Below are 9,977 nucleotides of genomic sequence, written 5' to 3'. Positions count from 1 at the left end.
TCTGGATTTAAAATGCAAGAGGATTCCGCCTGAGCCCTGGCCACGCAGCTAAGTGTTTTTTTTTTTGTTTTTTATGTATGTTATTTAATCCACTATTTGTAAAAACGGAAATCAAGGAGCCACCTAGGTTTTCAAAAAAGTGAAATTACTTGGCAAGCGTTACACCTCAAGTTGGTGCCTCCCATCCCCGTGAAAGTTGAAAGAAGACTGCACATGTGCTGGGGGGGGGGGGGGCGGGTGCTACGGACTCCAGTCTGTAGGCAGAAGACGGGGTTCACCTGGAGAAAAAGACCCTGCGAGGTACAACCGGTGACATGAGCCAGGTCAGTAAAGAGCTCTGGGTCCTGTGTGGGCAGAAACCGAGGGACTGGACAACAAATCCAGATAGAGCGTAAAATCCTGGAACTTGTCACTGGAGCCCTTAACGTTCCATAGAAAGAGACGCTACCGCTATTCTACAGAGCCCGGATAGCTCAGTCGGTAGAGCATCAGACTTTTAATCTGAGGGTCCAGGGTTCAAGTCCCTGTTCGGGCGGATGCTCTATTTTTCCCTTTTAAAAAAAATAGGAGTAGTTGTTTTTTCTCCTTTTACACGTTCGCTCCTCTCATCAGCAATCAGCGCAAACATTTTAGTTTTAGAATTGTCTGGGTTCTGCTGCTACGTGGCACGCGGTGTTCATGCCTCTGGGGCGCCTCCTGCTGGCTTGCGCGGTGCATCGGGTTCTGTGAAAACAGGGAAATGCTTTGCTGGGCAGACAAATCCCAACCTGACTCGGGATTGTGATGTCTCGGGAGTATTTTGACATTAAATCACTGCTCTCTGACATCTCTGGTCTCTGTCAGATCCATCTGCTTGTAGCCTATACATATAACAAAGTCACCGTGTACATTGTATTAATAACTTAGAAACGGCCCCGTTCAACACAAATGACATTCATTTTCTTCATATAATGTGTTCTTGCTCTGAATAGTTTGAAATAAAAGGTGAAAATCTTGAATATGACGTCACTGTGTGTGCCTTACACGTCTTCCCTTAAGAGTCCACATCTTACCATTCCACTGCGGAATGCACAGCACATCCGACAACACGAGACCCTAGTGACAAACAGCACACACAGCGGCTCGTTGGTCTAGGGGTATGATTCTTGCTTTGGGTGCGAGAGGTCTGGGATTCAAATCCTGGACGAGCCCTTCTTTTATTTTTAAAAAAATATTAATTGATCACTTCAGGATGACAAAAGAAGAAAAATGTTTTAATTAGGTTTTAATTATGTATGTTGGAAAAAGGTGAAAATGTTCCGAAAACATTTAGGGAAGGAAAAAATGGGGCTCGTCCAGGATTTGAACCCAGGACCTCTCGCACCCTAAGCGAGAATCATACCCCTAGACCAACAAGCCATGAAGACTTATTGCTGACAATGTAGATTTTCCTAGTAATTTATGACGGAAAGTCTTAATTTTATTAAAGACACGGAGTATTATGCTTCTCTAACTTGCTTTAATTTCAACAGCAGCAGTCAAGAACTACAACTCCCAAAAGGCTTAGAACGAAGAAGCCAATGGGAGCGAAAAACGTAAGTAAAAATGCACCAATCAGAACAATGACAGCTACGTATCCCTACAGCTTGACTGCGACCAGCCCTCTTTCTTGATGCAAGAAGGCTAGTAATTGGGAGAAAACAACGGTAAAATGAACAAGACTATGGCAACTGCTAAAGACAGAGAACAAAAGTCCTGGATCAGGTCCAAACAAAAACGAAGAGAGGAGGATATCCGGTAGGTAGTAGCGGAACTGTATTGGAGAGAATCCGGTCGTCTAGGCGATATGTTGTTGCTTGACGGGACCACCTTCTGATCAGGTAGAGGCTGGAGTTGGAGCGGAGATTGCTGCAGGGAGGGAAAGACAAGAGAAAAAATCAGAAGCATCTCCTTGTTGAGGCGGGATAATACTCGCCTCCGTGTCTTTAATAAAATTAAGGCTTTCCGTCATAAATTACTAGGAAAATCTACATTTTATGTCAAGAACGGAGGCTCATATTATGCTATTTTAAAGCATATTAACCACTATTGATGTAGCAGTATGAACTGGTTTACAGTAAAACGTTCTGAAAACATTATCATTGGACCAATCAGCGGATCTCAGAATGTCCTCTAACCTGGATCCAACCCAAAAGGCCTTGGAAGCCATGGCTCCTCTAACTGAGTGAGCTCCAAAAATGGAGGTATCAATCCCTGCCAGGGACATAACCCAACGAACCCATCTGGCTAGAGTTGCAGCAGACACGGGATTGTGTGGTTTACGGAAAGAAATTAACAACTGGGAAACAGGACTTTCTGAGATTGGCTGTACGTTCCTCGTAACACTTAAGACATTGTCCTACACATAGCCTAGGTTGAGCAGGAAAATATGGGTAAAAAACTGTACGTAAATTAGTTTTTGTACGCTTTGTAATGGAAAACAGGACCCCTGTAGGGGCAAACTGTCGGGAGGTAATGTCAAGTGCTCTAACATCCGATAAACGCTTAATGGACACCAAACAAAGCAACATAGTAAGTTTTGCTGAAAGCATTTTTAAAGATAGATCGGAATTATCCTGCCAAGAGAGAAACAAATTCAAAACAACATTTACATCCCATAATTTTGAATATTTAGGTAGAGGAGGAACTGAAAATTTTACTCCCTTTAACAATCGGCAAATAAGAGGGTGTTCACCCACCGGTTTTCCGTTGACATAGGAGTGATGCATGGAAATAGCAGACCTATATAGGTTAATTGTCCTATAAGACTTACCTTCGCTAGCTTGTGCAGCTAGAAAGTTAATTATATAATTTACATCTGTTGAAACGGAATCGAGGTCCCTTGCCATGCACCAGCTAGACCAAAGGGACCAGGCTGAAGAATATGCCTTTCTGGTGCCGGGGGCCCAGGCTTTATTGATGAAGTCGGAAGCTTCATCCGAAATTGGGATGGTAGATGGGGAAGGCCTGATACTTTCCAGCTCGAAAGAACGAGGGTTTTGTTGAGGACCAAGGGATGAGGGTTCCCTAAAGGGTCTAGGAGGAGGGAGGGAAATGAGGGGAGCAGGAAGGGAAAATCGATTGCCAATTCCAGGAGAGGAGGAAACCAAATTTGGGATTGCCAAAATGGCACCACCAAGACCAGGGTTGCCTTCTGACGTCTGACCTGGGCCAGAACCCTGGATATCATAATAAAGGGAGGAAAAGCATAGTTGACCGCCTGTGACCAATCCTGCAGAAACGCATCGGGGGCCAATGCTGAAGGATCCGGACGCCAGCTGAAAAAGTGGGGAAGATGGGCGTTGAGGCGAGAGGCGAAAAGGTCGATACTGAAGGGGCCCCATTTGTGAAGGATAGACTTGAAGACTGAGGGATGAAGTCTCCAATCGCTGTAGTCTCTGAGGAAGCGAGAATGCCAATCCGCTGTTTGGTTGAGGGAGCCGGGAAGATATTCCGCCGTGAGGGAAATCCCGTTGTCTAAACAATATCCCCAGAGACTTTTTGCCAGGTCTGCTAACGGCTTCGATCTGGTTCCTCCTAGATGGTTTATGTATCGGACAGCCGAAACATTGTCCATACGGAGGAGGATGGTACATTGCACCCTGCCTTTTGCCAGGCTCTTTATTGCAAAGGAGCCTGCAAGCATCTCTAAATAGTTAATGTGCAATCTGGACTCCGTTAGTGACCATGTACCGCCAGTCGAGATTGGTCCACAGCGGGCGCCCCAACCCGTCAGGCTTGCATCGGACTCTAACACAAGATCTGGGGCTGACGGAAAGATGGTTCTGCCATTCCAGGCGTCTAAATGGTCTATCCACCATTGCAGCTCTAGGCGAGATTCTTGATCTAGAACAATCAGGTCGGTATAGGCTAGGCCTTTTCTGAGGTGACAAATCTTTAATCGTTGGAGGGCTCGATAGTGCAAGGGGCCGGGAAATATGGCCTGAATCGAAGAGGACAAGAGGCCCACGATCCTGGCCAAAGATCTCAGAGAGATGTGAGTGTTTCGAAGAGTCCTTCGGATTTCTGTTTTGATAGAATTGACTTTTTGTAAGGGAAGGTGAAGAGAGGAGGTAGAGGAGTCTATTTCGAATCCCAGAAACTGAATTCTTTGAGAAGGGACCATGCTTGATTTCTCCTGATTGACCAGAAAGCCTAATTGGGAGAGAAGAGAACAAGTTAATTGTAGATGGGAGAGAAGGGCCTCGCGATTCTGATGTAAAATGAGGATATCGTCGAGATAAATCAGCAGTCTGATGCCCAACGCTCTGAGATGCGCCGTTATTGGCTTCATCAGCTTTGTGAAGCACCATGGAGCCGACGACAGACCGAACGGAAGGGAAGAAAAGTGGTAAGTTTGTCCTAGCCAATGGAACTGAAGATACTTTCGATGTTCCTGGTGAATGGGAACTGAAAGGTACGCATCTTGAAGGTCTAGCCGTACCATGAAATCTAGAGGGAGGAGAATGTCCCGTAGATGGAGAATCGTCTCCATCTTGAAATGTCGATATATGACAAACTGGTTGAAGAATTTTAGGTTTATAACTGGTCTGAATTTTTTGTTTTTCTTCTGAACCAAGAATAGTGAACTGAGGAACCCGGAGGAGTCTGGTGTCGAAATTTGAATGGCATTTTTGGAAAGAAGGGAATTCACTTCTTCCGATATGAGAAGGGACATTTCTTTTAAAAAGATCAGCGGAGGGGGAAAATAAATCTGACGAGGCTGTGAATAAAATTCTATTTGATAACCCTGAACTGTATTCAGCACCCATGGATCGGACGTTAGAGAACGCCAGTTTTGAATGAAGTAACGTAGCCTTCCCCCCACTGGAGGAAGGCCAGAGGTAAGGCTTACCTTGCATTTTGTTGGCTCTGAAAGCACGTTGTCCACGGCCCCTGAAGCCCCTGCCTCTTTGAGGGTAAAACTGGGGTTTGTAGCTTTGGTATCCATAACTGGAGTATGCATATGAGGAGCCTCTGGTTCCCTGAGGATGGGTGAAACGGCCGGTAGAGCGGCTCCTGCCTGTACCGGCCCTGGCGAAAACCCGTTGGTTAAACACCTTTTTGATATTCTGCTGTGCCTTGTCGATTGAAGAAAAGGTAGCCACGAACTTTGCAAGGTCCTTAACGAATGAGTCCCCGAAGAGATGACCCCCAGCTTTCACTCCAGGGTCCCTGGAAGCCAGATTGGATAATTTGGGATCCAATTTGAGTAGAAGCCCCTTCCTTCGCTCATGAGTGATGGCCGCATTGGCATTGCCTAACAAGCAAAAGGCCCTTTGGGTCCAGAGAGACAATTCGGAGGGATCGATGTCAGTATTTTCTATTTTGGCTGCTTCCGCCAAGTCCAAAATACAAGCCAACGGACCTACTAGGTCTAGAAGTTTGTCCTGGCAATTAGACCAGGCCTTGTCTACCCCTTTGCGGGGGTCTTTGCCAAATTTAGAGAAAAAGGTTAGGAGAGATTCATCAATTGCCGGGGTTGCAGTAACATTAGAAGAGAGGGAAGGTCTGGGACATTCAGATCGCATTTTTGCTCTTGTTTGTTTATCCAGGGGAAGCCTTAACCTGGACGTTATGTACTGACCCACATGGGCCGCGGGAGTCCACTCTGTGGAATTGGGATGGTGGAGGTAAGAGGGGTCGAACATGGGATTACCATCCGAGTCAAGTACAATTTTTGCAGAGAAAGGGGTTGAAACATCCAACTTAGGCTTTTTAGGAGGGGAAGCTTGGGAGAGCGAACCCCACACGTCGGAATCATTATCTCCATCATCAGAATCACCAACATCGTCGTCGGTGTCCGAAATATGTGATATCACAATTTGTTTTGGCGCTGGTACAGTATTTTTAGTCTTGGACGTACGTTTACCAGGTACGTGTTCAACATTCCCCTCCTGAGAAGGAGGCCCGGGAGGCATTTCGTCCTCAGTCATGGGTGAAGAGACTTCACCAGTCAATAAAGCGCCATCATTTTTTTGTGACAAATCCTTGTTTTGTCTTTTTCTGCTAACCCCCGCAGAATGGGCCATGAAGGATTTGTAAAACATGTTCTGAACAGAACTCTCAATATTTTTCGACATTTTGGACATAGTGGCTGTCATAGCCTTTGTCATAGCCTCATTAATAAAGGCTCCCAGCTCTTTGTTGCCTGAGATATCAGAAAGGGAAATTTGGCCTTCCATACCGACTGAAACCACCAGGGGGCGAGCAGGAATGACCAAAAAATTTATGAAGTGAGGCAAAAGTCGAAGAAGAAACGGTTAATACTGTGGGTCGGTAGAAAAATCAATAAGCACGCCCCCGAAGGCGTGGCCGAGTGCTTCGTTCTGAAGGAAAGGAGACCGGAGTATTGAGAAAACCTTGCGGACGAGGTATGGGGCTGTTTAAAGTGTACCGCACCGTCGGGCGTCCAGAACGGCAGTATAAGGCAGGCAGAGAAGACGCGAAGCCGCCGGGGACGCAGGTGAGGGGAGAAAACGGACGCGTTCAAGCGAACGCGGCCGTTGGAACGTTCGCGGCAGCAATGCTGCCTGGAGTCCACGCGAGCCGATAACCCCTCAAATTCGAGCTGAATAAGCCGAAACAAGAATAAAATGATAGCAAACTACATTAAGACCAATGCGCAAGCGGAAATGTAACAGAAGTAGAAATAATACATATACTACAGTATAACAACTAAGCATAGGAAAGAAAAAGTGTATGACTTATCTTGACTGCGAGCAGCAAGAAAGAGGACTGGTCGCAGTCAAGCTGTAGGGATACGTAGCTGTCATTGTTCTGATTGGTGCATTTTTACTTACGTTTTTCGCTCCCATTGGCTTCTTCGTTCTAAGCCTTTTGGGAGTTGTAGTTCTTGACTGCTGCTGTTGAAATTAAAGCAAGTTAGAGAAGCATAATACTCGCCTCCGTTCTTGACATAAAATTGTCTTCTCGGCGCTGATAGCTGCTCACTCTACACTGATCCGTCTTCTCGTGGCTGTTTAAAGGGATCGCTCAGTTAAAACCCACTCACTGCACAGGACAGAAGGTGTCACCTCTACAAACCACAGGCCCGGCTGTGGGGGGCTTGTCTCTCTGCTCACCCATCTTTACTGGGAAATCACACCCCAAAGACCCCTTTTTACTGCCACGTGTCTGAGACACTGAGAAGTGCAGATTCTAACCGCAGGAGGGCAGAGACCCCGCAGAGAGAGGGAGCGAGCGCTATATCGGGGTCGGGCTATTAATACCGTTTATAGACCTCTTTTGTGCAGTCATTCCGGGACCAGTATCATGTCAGTGACTGACCAGTGGTGGGACTTGTGGGAGATTCTGCGTCCTCTGAGTGCGACTCTAATCACTTTGTAGTGGACTAAACGGCTGTTACTTAAAGTCGATGAGATATATTTTCGTTTGAGACATATCCCTCATTAATCCGTAAACAACATCGTTGGAACCCCAAATTCACCACAAATGTCCATTCTTTTTGGGAAGAGCTGTGGCCATGAAATAGAATGGTATATACTAAGTAGTTTAATGGTATGGATTGCAATAAAATATTGTGAGGAAGAATACTCCTAAAATGTACAGTTTTTCCAAATTTATAATGAACTTTCAATTGAAAGACATTAAAATAACCATCCTCCCCGTCGGAGAATTGTACCCCGGTCCGCGTGACAGGTGGGGATACTGACCACTATACTAAAGAGGATCAGGTATGAGGATGACTTCTGTGTAGCTCCTCGTCATGTCCTTCAATCCGCTGTGTCCTGCCTTAGTGACTGATTTTTAAAATTTCTCAGCTCCTTCACACCAACACAGGGGGCCACAGGCTCAACAAACACACACACTCACTGCACAAAACAAACACACAAACCGGCTCCTCCTCAACACTTCACACAACCTTCTCACCTCCCAGCAGACGCTCTCAGCAGCTCCCAGCAGCATCACCTTCCACTCACAACAAGCAGCTCCGGGGCTGCCTCAGCCGGGGGTGGGGGGCACCGGCCTCGCTCTTCAGCCCAGGGCCCCCCCCCCGGCTCTGTCTCATCAGGGGGGGTTGCACAAAGGGACTAAGGGGAGACTCTCCCGCCCCCCCAGCTGGAGGAGGGAGCTGGACTGGGAGGGGGAGGAGAGGAGGAGGGAAAAGCCAAGGGGTCTGCGGGGCTGAGGAAGGAGCTGCTTGGGGTTGGAAAGCGGAGGAAACAGAGGAGACTGAGGAAAAGTCCTGGGAGCGGATTTGTGACCTGAGGATGTCCGCTCTTCACTGCAGTTCACCAACTGAGCAATTGAAAGCTCCTAACGGCCATGGACGTGGCATACAAGAGGTGTCAGTGGCTGCACATCTCGGCAGTTTTCTCTTTATAATCACCAACTTCAGGGCTCTATAAAGCTGCAAACCCAACAATGCAAACTTTCCCTTTCTAAGCAAAGCCCACGAAGCAAAAGAAACAGCCTCCTGGATTAGCCAATGCTTCTTCCGGCTTGTAACACATCATTCAGCGCACCATGGAGCAGTCAGACCGGGCACAGTTACTAATTACCTTATAAACGCCTCTGAAGGACGGCTGTCCGTGGTGCCCCTTATCCCCCCCTCACCAGCCCCCAGGTAGAAGGATACCCCGCCTCCCCGGGGGACACTGACTCCAGGGTCCTGGATCCACCGCTTGTGAGTCCTGACAGCACCAGGGCTGGACCGGACATCGGGTCAAGAGAAACCCCCACTGGGCAGAGATTGGGGGGCTCTGCCATCCAGTATAACCCCAGGTTTGCGGAGCAGTATCCCCTCTCCGTTCCGCACTGCTCTCTCCTTTGAATGCTGCTTTCACACATTACCCCCCTTATGGATTTATTTTCATTTAAACCCACCTTCCGACCACCCTTTTTGCTGCAGGCGCTCCACCACATGAAGATTACTTTCACACAATTAAAGTTTCTTTCCTCTTTTATTTTACCTATGACAGTGTTGTCCCTCAGCTCAGATTGGTGAAAAAAATAAGAAAATGCAGCCTGTATCATTCTATGTGCGGTGACGCATGCACGCACCTAGGTCATAGGAAATCCGTGCGCCTACACAATGCCGACGTCATGACACTTAAAAAAAAATATTTTTACAAATGCTGCGCATCATCCCTGAAAAGCATTAGCAGGGTGAATAGGTCTACCAGGCGAGATGCATTGGATTTGCCAGTGCTTGTTTATGTGGTAGATCAGTCAGATTTGTGAAGCAATGATCTCAAGGTCTTTCCTTGGTGAGTGTTCTTGTGGCCAGACACAAGAGCTGCTCAGACACAATTGTCCGGTCTCCTGGCATCTGAAAGGCCTTGCAATGTCACATTTTCCTGTAAAGGTTTGAAGTGTACAGATGGCATCGGCATTGGGATTGGGGGGGGGGGGTTGCTGGAGTGGTGCAATGGCAGCCTTTGGTTTGTGCACGTGCTAACTGATCAGGTGCAGTTCTACTTCTGTGGCTTGGCATCTTGTTTAGAGCTGAAAAAACCTGACCACCCTGTAGGCCACGACTGCCCATTTCTTTGGTTGTGTAGTCAAACCCCCTTTGTTGCGGGGTCGGACCGTTTAATGATTCTAGGGCTCATCAGTAAGTTTGAAGTGTAGAAATGGCGTCGTGTGTGTGATGATTCTAGGGCTCGTCAGTAAGTTCTTAATATTGCAGTAATGCACAAGCAAATAATATGGTTTCTTTCTATAGTTCACATCCTGAGATTTGGTTATTTGCTCTAATTTTTTTCCTGCAAATAACCCTCTCCTCGCCTTCTTTCCTCAGCATATACTGCACACTTTGAGGCATATTTGCAAGTCTCTTGCTGCCCCTCCCTGCACCACTGGAAAAGGGCACAAATACACCATATCTACAAGATACAACACATTTCTGTCCTCTCCCCCCTGCGCTGGCACTGTAACAGCTGCCTAGCGCCAACCCAGGCACCCTTCCACTATAGTGCAAGGGTGCCTGCATT

General features: G+C 47.1%; 1 non-coding gene across 1 annotated transcript; it reads left to right on the top strand.

Annotated features, from left to right (window-relative positions):
* The first annotated feature begins 462 nt into the window (after positions 1-462).
* On the top strand, positions 463-535 carry TRNAK-UUU (transfer RNA lysine (anticodon UUU)). The gene has a single exon. It is a non-coding gene; the product is annotated as a tRNA-Lys (tRNA).
* The last annotated feature ends 9,442 nt before the right edge of the window (positions 536-9,977 follow it).

The sequence above is a fragment of the Pleurodeles waltl genome, chromosome 4_2 (assembly GCF_031143425.1).
Source record: "Pleurodeles waltl isolate 20211129_DDA chromosome 4_2, aPleWal1.hap1.20221129, whole genome shotgun sequence".
In the NCBI taxonomy this organism is placed as follows: Eukaryota; Metazoa; Chordata; class Amphibia; order Caudata; family Salamandridae; genus Pleurodeles; species Pleurodeles waltl.
Note: the sequence above shows the minus strand (reverse complement) of the source record. Positions and strands in the feature narration are given on the sequence as shown.